The sequence below is a fragment of the Ochotona curzoniae genome, unplaced genomic scaffold, assembly GCF_017591425.1.
Source record: "Ochotona curzoniae isolate NIBS_2020 unplaced genomic scaffold, NIBS_Ocur_1.0 scaffold_4506, whole genome shotgun sequence".
In the NCBI taxonomy this organism is placed as follows: domain Eukaryota; kingdom Metazoa; phylum Chordata; class Mammalia; order Lagomorpha; family Ochotonidae; genus Ochotona; species Ochotona curzoniae.
Window position 1 is genome coordinate 49,818,213 of NW_024467119.1, and position 18,915 is coordinate 49,837,127.

General features: G+C 40.4%; 1 protein-coding gene across 6 annotated transcripts in view; it reads right to left on the reverse strand.

Annotated features, from left to right (window-relative positions):
* Window positions 1–12,319, reverse strand: part of ALPK1 (alpha kinase 1) — a 115,891-nt gene extending 103,572 nt beyond the window's left edge. For 3 of the 6 annotated variants that reach the window (XM_040967033.1, XM_040967036.1, XM_040967035.1), the window contains exons 1-2: window positions 12,173–12,319; window positions 1,489–1,534 (exon numbers count right to left, since the gene is read on the reverse strand). The gene's annotated coding sequence lies outside the window, so the exon portion shown is untranslated. The remainder of the gene's footprint in view (window positions 1–1,488; window positions 1,535–12,172) is intronic. The other 3 variants (XM_040967037.1, XM_040967034.1, XM_040967038.1) reach the window with 1 other exon arrangement.
* Window positions 12,320–18,915: the final 6,596 nt, after the last annotated feature.

Sequence of the window (18,915 nt, forward strand, 5' to 3'; positions counted from 1 at the left end):
ATAGCAATCAAAGGAGTGATACCGCCATAAAGGTAGATGTATTGACCACTTAGATGATTGATTGCATTTGGTAAGAGTGCCAACACCATCCAATGAGGAAAAGACAGCTCTTTCAGTAAATGGTATTGGGAAAAGTAGACACATGCTTGCAAGAAAATTAGGTGGATCTCCAGTGTATAACATATAGAAATCAGCTCAAATAGATCACAAATCTAAACACAATGCTAAAGCTACAAAATTCTTAGAGTACATGGGGAGAAAGTTTCATGACTTGGATTTGGCCCTGATTGATAAAACATGGAAAGCATGCATAACAAAAGGAAAATAGGCAAATTATACCACACCAAAGTGAAAAACATCCATATAGCAAAGAACACCATTGACAAAGTGAAAAAGAGCCTGCAGCATAGACAAAACATATTCAAATAATGCCCAATAGGGAATTAATATTCAGGATACAGGAAAACACTACTCAATGACAACAAAAGCAATTTTAAAATGAGTCAAAATCTGCAATAGATATTATCCAATGATGATATACAAATGGCCAATAAAACATTAAAAGAGCCTCAATGTTACTAACATTGTAGGAATGTAAGTCAAAACCACCGATGAAGATGGTTACTATAAAAAAAAAGGGCTCGGCACAGTAGCCTAGGCTATAGTCCTCACCTTGCACGCACCAGCATCACATATGGGCATCGGTTCTAATCCCAGCGGCCTGGCTTCCCATCCAGCTCTCTGTTTGTGGCCTGGGAAAGCAGTCCAGGACTGCCCAAAACCTTGGGACCCTGCATCTATGTGGTAGACCCCGAAGAGGTTCCTGGCTCCTGGCTTCGGGTTGGCATACTTACATTCTTATGTTCAGAGTGGCATTGTTTTTAATAGCCAAAATGTGGAACTAGCTGATACGTCCAGTGATGGAGGAACAGACGCCAAATTGTTACAAACATACAATGGAATATCATCCAGCCTTGAAAAGGAAGGCGTCTCTTACACTACAGCAAGGATGAAGCTTGAGGACAATGTGCCACGTGAGAGAAGCCAGTCACAACAGAATATACTACAGCTCCAATTACCTGAGGTGCCTAGCATAGCCAAGTTCATAGACATCTAAAATAGAATGATGACTGCCCTGGGCTGGAAGGAGGAGAAAATGAGAAGCTACTGCTAAGTGATACAGACTCTCAGTTCTGCAAGGAGAGGTTCGTGAAGGCAGTGACGGTAGCACTGCAGCGTGGACATCCTGACACCACTCAGCTGCAGACGTACGGATGGTTAAGACTACACCTTGCATCTTATGTGAATTTTACCACAGTATTTTTAAAAGCACTCAAGAAAAATCAGAATGACAACGAAGTATTTAGAGTGTTTGCTTCTAGGCAGCACATTTTAAATATTTTTTCATATCCCTTACAAAGACTATGCATTTCTATGTACTTACGGCAGGGAAAACAATTGGTCAGACACTTTTATATGAAAACTTACCCAAATTTGTATTCATTAGAGTTCAATCCATTTCAGGTTTAAATTTCTATTAAGAGACATTGAACAGAAGGTTTTATTAGAATATGAGGATTAACTAAGCAAGGGGCTCTCTTAAAATCTATCAGGAGCAACATGGTGTGCTTGCTTTTTGAGACCTGATGATTAAGGCAGCAGGAAGTTCATGTTGGTGAGCCCCATACGAGAGTGATACCGAGAGCATCACTGCCAACCATTTACATCCGCAGGAAAGAGGAACGCCACATCAGGCGAGGCAAGGTGCTGTTCAAGGTACTTAACAGAAGACAGATTTCTTTTGACCTCCTGTTTCCTTTCGGATAGGAGATGGGCTATTGTAGTTTGAATAGGATTTGGCTCCCCAAACTCATGTAGAGATTTAAGCTTTGTGGCTGCTTGGGGAGTGGAACCACTGGATTGAAGACCTTTCTCTCCTTATCTCCTTAACTCTGTAAACCTGACTTTCCAATAAAAATAAATTAATGTTTAAAAGAAAAAAGTTAATGGTTAATGAAGAATAAAGAGGGCTTTGCACAATTCATGGTGTTTGAAGGCGTAGCCTTTAGCACATGATTGGATTGGATGTAGTTGTTAAGGTGCAGTCTTAGGGTAGAGATGCGAACATGGACAATCACTGTGCTCCCTGGCTCTCTACTTCCTGGCAATCTACACACTGCCTTCCCATGAGCTATCAGAGATGAACAACCACAGCATTGCCTTTGTGCAGTAATTTCATCTCTCTCCAAAGATAAGGTTGCAGTTTGCTCTCTCCTCTCTCAATCTCTTGTGTCATCCGAGTTGTTGCTCTCCCTGGGCTCATCCCTACCTCTTTTATAAACCTTCGACTATTTCCTCCATCTCACCAGTAAAATTTCTTCATCTGATTTTTATCATTAGATGTTGTCACATTTAGTAAAATTCCTAGAAAGAATTAGTTCTCTTTCTTGGAAAGAATTATTCCTACTCCAATTTGTATTTTCTCATTTTCTCTTAAAAGCACTCCAATAAAACTCTTGCCACTTACCTCACTTAAACTGACTTTGTAAAAGTCATGGATCAATACCACTTTTCTAAATGCAGCAGGTCAAGTCTCACTTGTACTGCTTGTTCAGCGACAGTCATGTGACAGGGACCTGAGCTCGGGTTCTGTTCCACCACAGTGCCTTACGCCCTGTTACTGTTCTCCACTCATCACCTCTTAGGGTCACCCCTTAGCATTTTCAGCTCGTCCTTCACTCTGAACTTCAGATGCCAAATTCAAATGTCAGCTTGATATCTGCATTTGGGTTTCAGTCAGCATCACATTCTCAACACGTTCACATTGACCTTCTCATCAGTCTTAGATCCAGCTTTCCAGCAGGGTGAAGTGAGAGACTGAAGCTCAGGACAGGCTGAGGACAAGCAGAGGGGGTGGCTTGAAGAAACACAATGTGTGGAGGAATGTGGTCATGGGCAAACTTTCGTTTTTGTTGTACACTCAGATTTTTATCACAGCATTGTGCAATTGTAGCTTTAAAAAGCTTGTCATCTGACAATTGTGACACCTGTGAACAGGAGAATAACCATTAATTCACTGAGGGACTTCTCAATCTGCCTGTTGTATTATAATAATGCCTTTTCCTTCTTTCCTCTATTGCTCCCTTTCTCTTACTTGCAAGTGAGAGATGCAGCCAGCCTCCTGAGTGCTCCAGGTTTCTGAGAATGGTGAGCTCCAATACTCAAGCTGGGAAAGACTGGAAAATTCTGTGTGCCACAGTTGTCTTTGATTTTTTTAAAGGAATATAGATTTCGATGTATTACTATAAAGGCAAAGCAGTGTTACAGTAGAAGACATAGAAAATCATATTAAAAATATTAAGAACTGCCTTTGATCTAATCAAGAAATAAGCACTGCAAATACTTTTCTATCATCATTTTTCTGTATAGCTATAATATTTACATTTTGGTGGCCAGTGTCGTGGCATAGTAGGCTATACCTCCACCTGCCACTTCAGCATCCCATGTGGTGGTTGGTTCAAATTCCCAACTGCTCCACTTTCAATCCAGCTCTCTATTCATGGCCTGGAAAAGCAGAGGAAGATGATCTCCCCGACAGCCACATGGGAGACCAGCAAGAAGCTTGTGGCCCCTGGCTTTGGGTAGACCCAGCTCTGGCTGTTACAGCTATTTGGGGAGTGAACCAGCGGATAAAAGAATCTTTGTCTCTCCTCTTTATGATTCTCTTTCAAATGAAAATTAACAAATCTTTTGGAAAAGTTTATATTTTAAGAACCTAACTAGGCATTCTTTGGTAACAATTGATCAGTTTGGTTTTCACCAATGGACTGAGATGCCGAGATATATCCAGGATTGATTTAGTGAAAATGCTGTGACCATCGTGTGTGTGCTGTTGGTACTTCCTTTGTCTCATGTCTCTGGCTAATTCAGGGTTGCTGTTTGCATGTTATCTTCCATTTTTTTCCAGCCTTGTTTTAACATTGGACATTCTCATTACTGTGCTTGCCTCCCAATTCCTTCCTAACACAAATGGCTAACACTAAAGGCCACAGAGTGTTAACCTTTTTCAGAAGTGTTTCCTGGGAAGACATCTGTCATGGCTTAGTATATCGGAGCATAGTATCATTCAGAGTGGGATGGAGGAGACAAGGGCCTCTTCGCCGTTTAAGTCTTTGAAAGGACAAAGCTGCAGGAGCTGGGGGAATCTGGTCTGGCGGGTATGTCATCCCAGCCACAGGAAATGCACACAGGTGACTGATGGGCAGGTGCTGGGGCTAGAGACGCAGAAAGCAAGCAGCGTGAAGTACTGTAATGGGGTCAGGTTAACAGTGGAGCACAGAAAGTAGGTGGAGGTAATGATCGTTACCACTTAGAGCGCTAACAATAGCATCTGACTCAGAGAATTAGGGTGAGTAGCAAACAACATAATGTGTGTTCCCCTTGTAGCAGAAAGGCCAACATGTAGAACAGGCTTGACAAATATTCGTTAATGAATAATATGTGCTGCTTATTGCTATTACTAGTCATAATTATTCAGCACTGGAGACCAGAATGGGAGTGCCATTTCAGGTGGGAGAAGGAGGCTGCTGCTTCTGAGATCTTCATATACGATCAGCCTGCTCAAGAATTCCCTCCATCCTCTGCTCCCTCAGTGTAAGTAGTCTGAGCACTGTTCTGGGGCAAACGCCAGGCTGCAGGACTAGAGGGCAAGGAGGAGGTATAAAATGGAGAGACAGTTTTGTGGAGAAACACGGCTATAAAAGAGAAGGGAGAAGTGGCCCAGGTGGGATGCAGCCATGGGGACGGATCAGGTTGGTTGTTTTTCTTAGCTTCTTCCCACTAATTTATATTTACTGACTAAAAACAAGTGATGGGCAGGAGGGGATGGAGAATCAGGATTTTTCTGAAAAAAGGAAAGAAAAGGAGCATGTTGTTTACTGAGACTGACAGGGGAGGGATGGAGGAGCTGCTAAGGCTGTTGGGTATTTCAGCAGAGGGCATGAGTGGCAGAGATAAGATCTAAAGGAGTTCTTTCATTTTCTGCTGAGAAATGAGAGGTGGGGAGTGGACCTGGGGCCTGAGTAGGACGATAAACTTGGGAAGGGGCTTCTGAGGAGGATACATGGGAATCTATCAACAGGTGGAAAGTCTCTAGGTGACAGAAAGAACCCAGTGCTTTTTAGTGGCATCACATTTGTACTGTTCTCTCCAGAATCACTTAGGCACCCAGATGTAAGAGAAAAGAAGGCATTGAGTTCATTCATTTAGAACTGGTGTTCACTGGATAGGTTAGGGAAAGAACCAAGGAGAACTAGTAACGATGCAGCATAAGTAGAAGTTGCAGTGAAAAAATATTACTAATGATGATGGTAGCAGTGGTGGCAGTTATAGCATTAAATACAACTTTTAAACCTTTTCAATTGTAAGCTCAGTTAGCCAGTCAGCCTCAACAGATGAAATAACAAGGACTATAAACAACAAGTTTTTTTGGAGTTGGGTATGAGAGAAGGAGATCTAATAGCTACAACATGTGGTTGTAGGACCTGGAATAGACAGTGAGGAGTGGAGAAGGATATTGGAATTAAAAAGGTTAAACAGTGAAGTTTAGATTGTCCAGCTGGATGTGAAAATGTGCCTATGGGGTGACGTTTGCCCTAGTGATGGAGACACCAATTGAAATGCTATATCCCCAAGTAGATGTCAGGCTTTGAGACCTGGCTGTAACTCCTGACTCCAGCAACTCCAGCTCCTCTGAACCCTGGTTGGGCAAAGCTCATGACTCACAGTTGGGTTCCCACCATCCATGCAGGAGACTGAACATCTGGCTTTTGGTGAAGTCAAAGACATTGCAAGCATTTGGGAAGTGAGCCAGCAGATGGGAGCTCTCTGTTTCTGTTTGTTCTGGCCTCTCAAAGAAGGATAAGGAGAAGTAAAGAGAAAAGGAAGGCAGGAAGGAAGAAAAGGAAGGAAAAATAAAACAGAAAAAAAGAAGAAAGAAGAAAATGCGTCGACAAATCTAGTATTCACATGCTTGAGAAACTTTCTGGTGAGAGGATTTGCTTGAGCATAAGGCAATGAAGAGGACAATTTATCAAATACAAATACATTCAAAGAATGTGACCAAGGGGGTCACAGAACATCCAGAAACAGGAGATGCCCAAGCCTATCTGGATAAGCAGGCTGGAGTCTGTTTCACAATGAATTAGTGTGGTACAGGTAGTTCTGATCAAGGCTATATTTCTCTAGCAAGCCCAGACCCTAGAAGCCTACAGCCACTTCCTTGGCCACTGTGGTAGAAAAAAAGTTTGAAGAAGAAGGACTCAAAGTACTTCAACTTTTTTATTGTTATGAAACAGCCTGACAGTTTTATAAATGTATATCAACCCTTAGACATTAGTATCTTGAAACAGAAATTATTCAACCAAAGTTTACCTGAAGAATAATGTAGGAAAATTAAGTTGAAAGGTGTATATAAAACATAATTTGTTTTCATGTTTAGGCCTGGGTTCTATCCACAACATATCTTTTATTATATATAATGCAACTATACAAAAGCAAATACCACACCTTCTCCAGTCATAAATCTGAAACACTCCAATCCCAATTATTCTGGATAAGGAGTGTTTGGGTGGACATTTCCTTTCCTGCTCTGTGACTGTGCCGCCCCTGTATTCCCAGCACTGAGACCAAATCCCCTTTTTCTTCTTTCACATGGATGTCATCATATGCTAAATTAAAAGATGGCAAAGATTTAGCATCCAAAAGCTACATAATTTTATACTACATAGCAACCTAATTTTATACTGTGGTTTTATTTAATGCATTCTATTCACTTTCTCAGAAAGTTAAGATTGTATAATAACATATAAATAAGGTAATAATATCAAGGGAAAAGAAATAATCTGTCACAATAAGATCACATTGCTCTAAGAATATTTGTGAATTTATGCCCACATCATTTTATGTAAAATTAAAGTGCAACAGTTATTCTGTCCTGACTTCTTTTTTCCTTCTAATTTAACTGAATTGAGGGCATGGTAGCCTCACAGCTAACGTCCTTGCCTTGCACACACCGAGACCCTATATGGGCACCGGTTCTAATCCCAGCATCCCTGCTTCCCATCCAGCTCCCTGCTTGTGGCCTCGCAAAGCAATAGAGGATATCTCAAAGCCTTGGGACCCTGCACCCCTGTTGGAGACCTGGAAGAGGCTCTGGCTCCTGGCTTCTGATTGACACAGCCCCAGTCATTACGGCTACTTAGGGAGTGAATCAGCAGAGGGAAGTTCTGTCTCCTCCTCTCTGTATATCTGGCTTTCAAATAAATAAAAATAAATAAATAAACAAATAAATAACAATTTAACTGAATTGAACCAAAAAACAGAGAGAAAATCTCACATCTGATGGTTCAGTTCCCAAATACCTGTAGCAGGTATGTCTGAGTCAGGCTGAAACCAGGAACCCAAAGCTCCATCCAATTCCTAATATGACGTGCAGGTGTCCCAAAGGTGACATAACCTTTGCACCAAGGTTGGTTGGTTTGTTTTTTTTCACTGAAGTGTTTTCCTCACTGACATTGTTATTCCTGATTTCATCATGTTTTAAATTTACACAACATCCTGCTTGAACTTTCCCCTCTGCAAGAGTACTTAGAATTCTTGATTTTGAACATATGTCTGTAATGATTATCTTTTTTTTTTTAAGAAGAATTCATTCATTTGAAAGTCAGAATTACAGAAAGAGAAGGTCTCCCTCTTCTGGTTCAGAGACATGTGTGTGTTTTAGTGAAAGGGCAGAACGGAGCTACAGCCCTCACTCAAGGGCAACTCACTCTTTCTATGAGTCATGTTTTTAAAATACGGGCCATCGTCTGTTCCCTTTCAATGTCATCATAATTCACGAGGAATATAAGGCATTTTAAGTCTGATAACAGTTTGACGAAACATTTAGGAAATAGTTTGTACATCTATAATTAGAAAACTCAACAGATTGTAATGTTAGTTGAGCTCTGTAAATCAGGGTCAGTGAAGTTCAAGAATACTTCACAGGAGGTGGCAACAAGATGGCAGCGGAGTGAGAAACTCCACTGGTCACCTCTGAAAGGGCAAGTGGAATAGCTGCTTGTACACCAAGTCACCTTCCCTGGAGCTAAGGAAGCCAGGAAACCAATGACCAAAAAGCACAGAAACACTATGGTGTTGAGAGAACAGACGGACACACTATTGCGGCCACCCTAATGGTGGCTGCAGGTTCTATCTTGCCTACTCCAGGGACAGCTTTTCCTTTAGGGAAAAGCACTATGATGACAAATAGCAAGATGGATGAAAGCCCTGGCTGTAAGAGAATCCAGCAGGCCCCACCAGCTCTAAGTCCTGCCTAGAAAGCTATTTCTATATTCTATCAAGGCAGACTGCGTCCCAGCAATCAAGCTGGGCCCAAGATGGCACAGCAACTCCACAACACAGACTCACATGGTACTCTTCGCTGTGCAGTGGAGACTGTGACTGAATACCCTTAAGACTTTGGAAGAAAGAGGTTTAGTTAGTCAGAATTGGAAGCCATACTCTTTCCCTACCCAAAAACTTGAAATCTGCTCTGATTCAGAGAATAGTGGACAGTCCTGCTACTGCTGGCGATTGCTGGCCTGGGCTAGGGCAGCTGGGAGGATGAAGACCAGAGACCCTGCACCCTGGACTGTGAGAGTTCGGTTATAGGACACAATGCTGAGAGCTTGTGGATTGTGACTGAATACCAGACACCCACCCCTGTCTTTAAAAATTCAGAATCCCCTGCATGCTAGAGACTGATCTCAAAGAGGGATTGAGAACAGACTGCAAAGCGGTGCATACGCATGAGAGGGTGAGGTTGGCTGGCACTGTGAGCTTGCTATGGACTGTGTGTGAATCAGCTGGTTCACCCTGCCATCATTCCAAAGGATGGTCACTCTTACCACTGTTACTCAATATAGTTCTGGAAGTTTTAACCAGAGCTGCAAGACAAGAAAGAGAAATCAAAGGACATATGTTGGGAAGAAAGTCAAGGCTTTCCTGAACGCAGATAACATGATCCTTTATATAGTATAATCACACCACTCCATTAACAGGCTATTAGAACTCATAAGAGAATTTGGCCTAGTTTCAGGATATAAAATAAATACACCAAAACAAATAACATTCTTATACACCCACAATGCTCTGAGTGAGCAATTACTTGTAAGATCAGCCCCATTCACAATATCAACAAAGCTTAAATACATTGGGATAAATTTAAACAAGGATGTAAGAAATATCTACAATGAGAATTACAAAAGCTTAATGAAAGAAATATAAGATATCAAAAAATGAGAGAATAACTTTCTACGATCATGATTGGAAAAACCAATATAAAAGTTTTATATTACCCAAAGCGACTTAAAGATTCAATGCTATTCCAATCAAAATTCCAGAAATATTCTTCACTAATTAGGAAGAAAATCCCAAAATTCTTATGAAAACCAAAGAACTCTGAAAAGCTAAAGAACTCTGAAACAATTTTTAAAAGGTCAGAAATATGCTTATATCAAATTTCAAGACTTAATATAACACTGTTATAGTTGAAATAGTCTGGTACTGACACAAAAATAAGCACATAGATCAATGGAACAAAATAGAAACCACAGAAATTTATTCACCTACCTATATAACAAGCTAATCTTTGACAAATGAGTTAAAATCATTCCCTAAAGAAAGGACAGTATCTGCAAAAAATGTGCTGGGAAAATGGATCTACATGTGCAGAAGTATGAAACAAGATGCATATCATACATCTTATACAAAAATCAACTCAAAATGGATCAAGGATCTGAATCTATGCCCCTAAACCATCAATTATTAAGGGGAAACTCTAAAGACAGACATAGGCAGCGATAAACAATTAAAGCAAAAATAAACAAATGGGATAACATCAAGCTAAGAAGCTTCTGCTTTGCAAAGGAGGCTATTAACAAAGAGGCAAGCAATTGAATAGGAGAAAACACTTGTAAATTAAATAACTGATAGAAGATTAATGCCCAGGATATATTAAAAGCTTAGGAAGTGCAACAACAACAAAACAAATAATTCAGTTAAGAAATGGGCAAAGATCATGAACAGGCAATTTTCAAAGGATGAAATATAATGGTCATTAGATGCATTAAAAATGCTCAAGATCACTTGCCATCAGGGAACACAATGAGATTTCACCTTATTCCACATAGAATGACTATCAATCCAAAATCAAAAAACAGTAAATGTTTGCAAGGATTTCAAGGAAAAGGTACCCTAATCACTGCCTGTGGGAATTTAAAGTAGCATAGCGATTATATAAGATGGTAGGGAGAGTTCTCAGAGAGCTGAAAATAGATCTACCACATGACCAAATCATCCCTCTCCTAGGAATTTACCCAAATAAAATAAAATCAGCAAATGAGAAAGTTATTTGTATTCCCATATTTATTGCAGCTCAGTTCACAAAGATATGGAATAAACCTAAATGTCTACCAGCTGATGACTGGATAAAGGAATTGTGGCATATAAACATTTATATATATATTAAGGATAAAATCCTCTGCAAGAGAAAGAGTTCAGAGACATTCTTTGAGTTGAGAGCAATCATGGAACTTTGAAAGTATCTTTTAATTCACACATCCTTTCTCAAGGAAATTTCCAGATCCCAAATGCAAACCTAGATCGTAGAACACTTGCTGGGGAATGTCTTCACAGCTTGACACAGTAGGCATGTTTATTACACAGCATTATTTTATAATATTTTTGTGATATCTATCATGGTTTATATACAACTCTTACTAAAAACTTTAAACACTATTTAGGAGTTAAATTTTTTAAGCATATTTTTTTTAAAAATTATCGACTTCTTAGAGAGCAGTGAGGTTGGGAAGGACATAGGAAGAGAGAATTATTTGGATCTGTAGCCATAAAGAACTGACTTAGAATTTGCACAGGTCTAGAGTGACTCCCCAATAGTAAATAGCCCATATTCAGCCCTACCTCAAATCATACACAGCTTCCAGACTTAGAACTTGCTGGAACTTAACCTAGACTTGCAGGCATACAGGCCCATTCTGAGATAAATCAATGCTGTACATAGTGCAAGCCTGTGTGAACTAAGAGAACAAGGGAGACGCCAGACCATGGAGACAGTGCGATAGCTCATGTGTAGAGCTGAACAGCAATAGTGAATCCATGTGAAAAACTTGAAATGTTCCTAGCCACAAGCTATTAACCAGCAACAGTGGATATTGTTGCTTCTTACAAGAACACTAGCAGCAATAAGTAAAAGGAAAATAAAAGGACAAGAGGAAGATAGATGCCAATATTGCAAACAGACATATTGTTGTATTGTGGCATAGTTCTATCCTGTCCAGTCATGCCTACTCATGCCTTTATCCTCCTACAAATCCTAAATATTAAAGGTCTTAAATTATAACTTTCCAGAGTAATCTAAAGCTCTCATTTCAAATGCTAACATTTCTTACTGGAAAGATTCTTATAACTAGTCACATGAAAGAATTTAATTTTCCTAGATGCTCCCTCTTTAAAACTTACTTATTTCTCTACACCCCCCGGTATTCCTACCAGTTCTTCCCATATTATCAGTCATTCTTATCTGTTTCCTGGTAGTCCTTCCACTATTTTAAGAGTCATTTTTATCTTTTTCCTGATTTACTGATGTTATAATAAAAGTGATATCACTTTCTGTGTGCTCCAGAAAATATCCCTGAGTTAATTTTTCAAATAAGTAATCCCAACAATCCATTAGTCACACATCTCTGGTCAAAAGCATGGCCAGATGCTCACAAGCAAGTCTAATAAGCTCTGAAACATAAGCACTTTGTTATTAACACTTTATTTTTAAAATGGATTCATTTTCTTCGTAAGAATTGCAGGAAGTGCTTCTTCTCTTCCCACGGCAACTCCCTGCCTCTTCCAATGCTCACTCTTCCCTTTCCAGGGAGTTTCTACAAATAAAATAACCTTAGGTTCCCCAAGTTATTTACTTGTACAGAAGACTGGGACAGGGAGACAGGATCACCATTTACACAGCAATCTACAATTTAAGAAGTGTTCTCTCTCATGCAGGATGCCATCCTTTGCACCCACATCTCCTGTAAACTGTCATTTAAAAGCTGATACTCACTTTTATCTTGAAGGCGACGAAAAACCTGGAATCTGATTCTGAAAAGAGTCCCAGTACAGTCTATCCGAAATGAACAATTTCTCATAAACAGTTGTGACTCAGGAAGTAGAAATTGGAAAGAAAGCAAGCATTGTTACTGTCTCAGAACAGAGTTGTGCAATTCAAATCCGGAGTTTCCAGCAGTTGTGCACCACAAGGCACACCCCTTCAGGGGCTGCCTCAGTGAGAGGCATTCTGGGAACTGTATTGCCTCAGACAAGTTCCTGCTCTAAATGAAAGTTCAAGAAAACTCCTGATTTGTACTGAATCCAAAGACAGAGTCATCTGAGAGCCAAGAAAAGAGAATGTTAGTACGAAACAATGACCATGACATTGATAGGTTGTATTTCTAAAAGACAAACACATGTTGTGGTTCCAGTCTGTGTTCCGTCTTGGCAGTAGAGTGCTGAAGTGAGCTTGTTACCACAGAGACATATAAGCATGTATTACTAAGCTTATGGTAATTAAAATTGGAATGTTCTTGCCAAAAAGTCTAATCAGCCTGACTGGTCTGACCACGAGAAATGTTTAGTTATGTGGTAGAAATTCTCCTGCCCCTAAATTTGCAGCTCCCACTATTGACCAGAAAAAAAAGAAGTGTATGAGAGATTTCATGTTTATCAAAATACATTCAATTGGAAAAGTTGTTGGAGTCAGCAATATTTTAACTTTCTCAATCCTTTCTGAACCTACTGTGTTAAAGTTTCCTATAGAGTGAAGCAGAGTTCATGAACGGTAATATAATAGCTTTGGTAATGCCTTTTTGGTGTGTATCCCAGAAGCTGAATCGGTGAATGACTCTAATAACAGGGCACATATCCTTCGGTGAGTCAGATGGTTTCCAGTTCTGCATCTCAACAAATAGAAGGAAAAAAAAACCCAAGTAGTCATCAGTTAAATCACTAAAAATCCATTTATGACAGATCACACTAATTATTAATATAGGACTAGATTAAGTTGAAAGAACTAGCATTGCTATTGGCAAACTACTGTGAAAGTATTTTCTTCTTCTTCTGTATGTATATATGATTTTGTCTTACTCTAGATTTAAGTGACTTTCATTTGCTAACTAAATTTTAAACCCCATAAATCTCGTTAAAATGCATTTTAAATGAATTTTGTTTAATATTTATAAAAGTATGTTGTTTAATTTTTCTTTTAATCAGTTATAAGTGAATAACACTTTTATATAATCAATTATTTAAAAATTTTTTAAATGTAGTAACTAGAGTCACGGGAAAAATTTCAACTTCAATATTTTTGTGTTTTTATTGCAAAGCAGTATGATAAACCTTTCTGAGCCTATCAGATATTTTATGTTAGAGAAATAGCTATGGACAAAGTGAAGCAGAAACAAAAGTTTAAGGAGATAAAAAAATAATGTAAGATTTCTAAAGATTAAAAATCATACATATGTTTTTAAGTGAATTCTAGGCAGTATCTAATTAGAATATATACTTTTTGTTGAATACATTTAGGAGAATAATGTAAGAATCTCTATTAAGCATCAAGCTTATATTTGTATTACCATTTAACGTTATGTTAAGGATGAGTATCAACTTAATTTCTGATGGAGTTTCTGTTTTTGTGAAATTCTATTGGGGTTGGTGAGTTAAGATTTTAGAAATTGTTTAGAGGGGAAGGACTGAATATTCTAGAACCTGAAAGAGTCAGGGATAATGAGGATGGAGAGAGAGGAACAAGTACTTATAAGAAAGGAGGGATTTGGGCCTGGCTAAAATCTTCCCTCACCTTGCATGTGCCAGGATCCCATATTGGTGCCTGTTCCTGTTCTATCTGCTCCACTTCCCATCCAGCTCCCTGCTTGTGGCCTTGAAAAGCAGAGTGCCTGGGAAAGCAATAGGGAACAGCACAAAGCCTTGGGACCCTGCAACTGCATGGGAGACCTAGAAGAGACTCCTGGTTTCTGGCTTCAGATCAGCTCTGGCTGTTGCAACCAAGATCTTTGTCTCTCCTTATCACTATAAATCTGACTTTCCAATTTAAAAAGATTCTTTAAAAAGAAAATAAAGAGGAGGGATGTAATTAACAGACATTTATTTTCCTTCAGTTTTAACAATGGCCAAGTTTGTCTCCCATAGGGATCACTTGTACACACAGTCATGGAAACCCAAGTGTTTGATTTCTAATTATAATGCTGAGTCTTAAGAAGATTTAAAAAAGGAACAAAAAAGCAAAATAAGTAGAACTTAACTCTAATATGAACTTTTCATGCTTCCTTCTAAAGCATTTGGACATCTATTGGGAAAACACTGGAGAAGTACAGCACATGAACAGGGATTTGGTAATACAAGCATACAGCTGTTTTAGAAATGAGAATGCTGAATTACGGAGCAAGATTTACATAGGTGAGTGGATTAGAAAGCAAGACCGGAGTTAGGAAAAGGGGTTACAAGGCCACTGCAATGAAGAAGTGACGATGACCGATTAGTTATTGAAAGTAATAGTGGAAATAAACATGAAAGGAAGTGTTTAGAATATAGCTTTACAGGTGTGTGTGGCAGATGTAAAAATATAGGTCAATGACAAAGGCAGTCAAAAACCTGACTGTAGTCAGAGATCAGCAAGGGACGGAAGCACCATGGAGAGGAAACTTGGTAATGTTGGAATTCATGCAGAAAAAAGGGGCTCTTAATGAGATGGGAAAATCAAGACAAAAGCATGCCCTAAGTCCAGGGCCAAGCAACATAATTTGCAGCTCTTCTGATTCAAAAGCTGTTAAGAATTTCAAGAAGGCAGGATAGACTCTGAGCAACGGACACTGCGTAGAGGTCACACAATCAGAAATCCAGTCTTCTCTAAAAGCCAGGAGAAGTGGCCAGAGTGTTGGAGAGGAATTGATCAACAGTGTTATGGAACGCAGAGAAGTAGGAACGGAAAACCAGAGGTGTATGAGGTGGGCCAGAGGCAGCTTTAGTGTGAGTAAAACAGTGGAGTGGTGGCAGGGATAGTTTTTAAATTGTAATAAGACAAAGAAGCTGGGTAGAAAGAGAATATCTCAATCCGAAATAGGTTACGTATGCAGTTGGAGCACACTTGGTGGAGGCGGGGATTTGCTCCTCTCAAAGGCCCTTCAGGGTTGGAGCAAGATGATCTCAAGAACACCACAACTGTTTATTACTCAATCACATCATAAATGCAAAGGCCACAAATTGCAGAAACTAGTGATATTTAATAATGACCAGAATGGCATGTTGAAGCTTTCATCTGAGAATGACATACGTTGTGGATAGAAGATTGATGAAAAACACGAAGAGAACCAAAAATGAATTATAAAGACCTGTGAAGTTACCATAAACTAGTATTCTTCCTTTCCATTTGGGGATAGCATTGTTGTACAGAGGTGAAGCTGCGTCAGGCATCAGGTTGGAGTCCCGGCTGCAGGTTGGAGTCTGATCTAGCTGATGAAACTAGGAAAGCAGCAGACGATGGTTCAAGTGCTTGGGCTCCTGTTACCCATATGAGAGACCCAGATGGAGTTCCAGGCTCCTGGCTTCAGGCTGGCTCAGCCCTGGTGGGTATAGCCTTTACGGAGTGAGCCAGTGAATGAAAGATCCCTTTTTAATCTGTCTGTTCCTCTGCCTTTCAAGTAAATAAATCTTTAAAAAAAATGAGATTGTGGCCCGGTGTGGCAGCCTAGTGGCTACATCTTCATGTTACATGGATGGATTCCCATGTTGGCACCAGCTCCTGCCCTGGTTGCTCCACTTCCCATCCAGCTCCCTGATTGTGGTCTGGGAAAGCAATGGAGGATGGCCCAAAGCCTTAAAACCCTGTACCTGCGTGGGAGACCCAGAAGAAGCTCCTAGTTCCTGGCTTCAGATCAGCTTAGCTCTGGCGATTGCGGCCCCGTGGGGAGTGAAGCAGCAGATAGAGGATCTTTTTCTGTATATCTCCTTCTCTCTGTATATCTACCTTTCCAATAAAAATAAATAAATCTTTTAAAAATGAAATTAGTGCATTGGAAGTTAAATACTTATGTCTTATGGTTCTTTCCTAGTAGGGTAAATTGTTACTTGTTAGGATGCCAGTAGTTCAAAGATTTATGAAAATAATGGAGAGCTAACAATAAAATTCAAATACTTAAATATGATATTAAATAAGAGGAGAATTTTTTGTCATGTTTTACTAAAATTTGTACTGACAAGCAGTGCTATTCAGAAGGTTAGGTTCAAAGAGGAGAAGCGTGAGCCACTGTCGGCCATTCTCTGTCCTGTTCGCACGGACTTTGTCTCTCGTGTTGGATGCTTGAGACCCTAGGCCAGATCCCACTGGGGCCTCTCATAGTCCTTGGACAAAAGTAACTACAAGTGTGTTACTTTTCTACTGGATGACAAATGACCACAAATTCAGTAAGTTAAAATAGAATTCACTGGGCTTGGCACGATGGCTTGATTGGCTAATCCTCTTCCTTCAAGTACTGGGATCCCATATGCAAACAAGTTGATGTCCCAGCTGCTCCACTTTCCATTTAGTTCCCTGCTTGAGGCCTGGGAAAGCAGCAGAGGATGGCCCTAAGCCTTGGGATCCTGCACCTGTATGGCAAACCCAGAGGAGGCTCCTGGCTCCTGAATTTGTATTGACTCAACTGTGGCTGTTGCAACCACTTGGGGAGTGAACTACAGGATGGAAGATCTTCCTGTCTCTCCTTCTCTCTATAGATCTGCCTTTCCAATAAAAATAAATAACTATTTTTCAAAAATAGCACTAATTAAATTCTCTATACTATAGAGATACATTTTAAGTGTCTGCAAAAGATGCCATTCCTAAAGCCATAGGTGTGATTTTTCTTTAAAGAAATCAGAGGAACAATAAATGTTCCCTGACATGTAAAAAAACAAAACAAAAAAATTAGAGCGCATTGGCTATTTCTGTTGGTCAGAAGTTCGAGCACATCTTAGCTGAGACTACTACATTCTATGATGTTTGGGGTTCCTTCTCGGTTCATGGGGCCCATGGGAAGAACTGGCAGTTCTTAGACTAAGTTCCCCTTTTCTTGCTAACTCTAGGAAGGGCTACTTAGTTAGATGCAACCTCGGGTTCCTTGCCGTTTGCCCTCGTTCTGGTGTGGACGTTAGCTTGCTAACGGGTTAGCTGCAGCATGGAAGAATTCGGGCCCTTTTGGAGCTCACCTGATGAACTCTAGCCCAGATAGATCATCTCCCTCCAGACGAGGCAAGACAACTGACTGCAAGTTTAGTCACAGTGGGGATATCCGGAGGTGGTTGCAAGTCTGTCCCTCCTCTGGAGCAGAAGTTTGTAAGGTACTGTGTGCCCCTTGGGCAGGAAACCTGGGAGCCATCTTAGAATTCCTTCCCAGGGCAGCTTTCCCATGGGGAGGGGCTAAGCGGATGGAGTGAGACTGGATGACAGCTTCCTCCCTACAGCCTCTAGGCCCTCCAGGGAAATCATACAGGTGTGGGGCATTTCTCTCTCTCTCTCTCTCTCTCTCTCTTTTTTTTTTTTTTTGGCTCTTCTTTAAATGAATCCTGAGAATTAATCAATATCATTTGAATCCATTTTTTGAGTCTTCTTGTGGAAACTCCTTTCTTACCAGTGGCAATTTATTCTCTTCCATACCTTTTTTCCACTGTAATGTATCCTGCAGATCTTTCCAAGCATCTCTTGATTGTCTCTTTAATAGCAGCCACTTGATTCCAGGAGACAGAGGAGATGTCTGCACTAAGGTTTCCCGGTGCCCACCTGGACCCTTTGTGGGCGATGTCCTCCTGTCCATCCTTTGGGGAACCATGGGGAAAAGTGCTAGCTCAGGTGATGCTAAACATTCTCAAAGACTGTCAGAGAGAGTGGACTGTGAGGGGAGGTCACACGGAATCTTGATGTTTAAGTCATTCAGGGCAGAGGTAGATAAGCAGGTGCCACTTGTGCGGTCAGAACACCTTGGACATACAGCGGGTAGAATATAACCCACTCACCAGCAAGTGATACAGGCAGACAACTCTTTCATAAATGGCAGTGACCTGAGCAGCTCCCAGGCACGTCAGCAGGGAGAAGCAGCTGCGTAAGAAGCAGAGGAACCAGCACTTGAATGAGCCGCTTCACCAGTTGTTGGTGTCCAAGTGCTAATACAAGCTTCCTTGTCAAACTCCAGCCTCTGCTTAGTAAATGACATACTATGGGCTTAATTATGGGCTAAGGAAGGTAGCTAGAAACTGTTCAGGATTCTTTCAATGGAAAAGTGTTTTGGCAGTTCCAAACACTGAAGTCATCTAATTAGATATTATTTCACAATCTACATCATGGGGTTGAGGGGGTGATCCCTGGGGAAACAACTACTGATGGGGCACTATCCACTGACCAGAGCGCTGTGACAGAGTTTGGGATTTTTATAACCTCAATATAATCTAGAAATGTCAAACTGCTTAAAGCTAGAGGGGATATGTTAGATTGTGTACATTTTCTGCTAAGTTTTGGAAAATATTTATGTATTCATTTGAAAAATAGGAAGTACACAGAGGAAGACAGAGAGAGAGAGAATGAATGAGAATCCTTCCATCCTTCCACTGGTTCACTTCCCAAATGGCCACAAAGGACAGGGTTGGGCTAGGCCAGAGCCAGGAGCAGTCAGCTCTGGCTGTTGTGGCCACTTAGGGAGTGAGCCAGTGGACAGAAGGTTTTTCTGTCTCTTCTCTCTGGAAAACCTGACTTTCCAATTAAAAAAA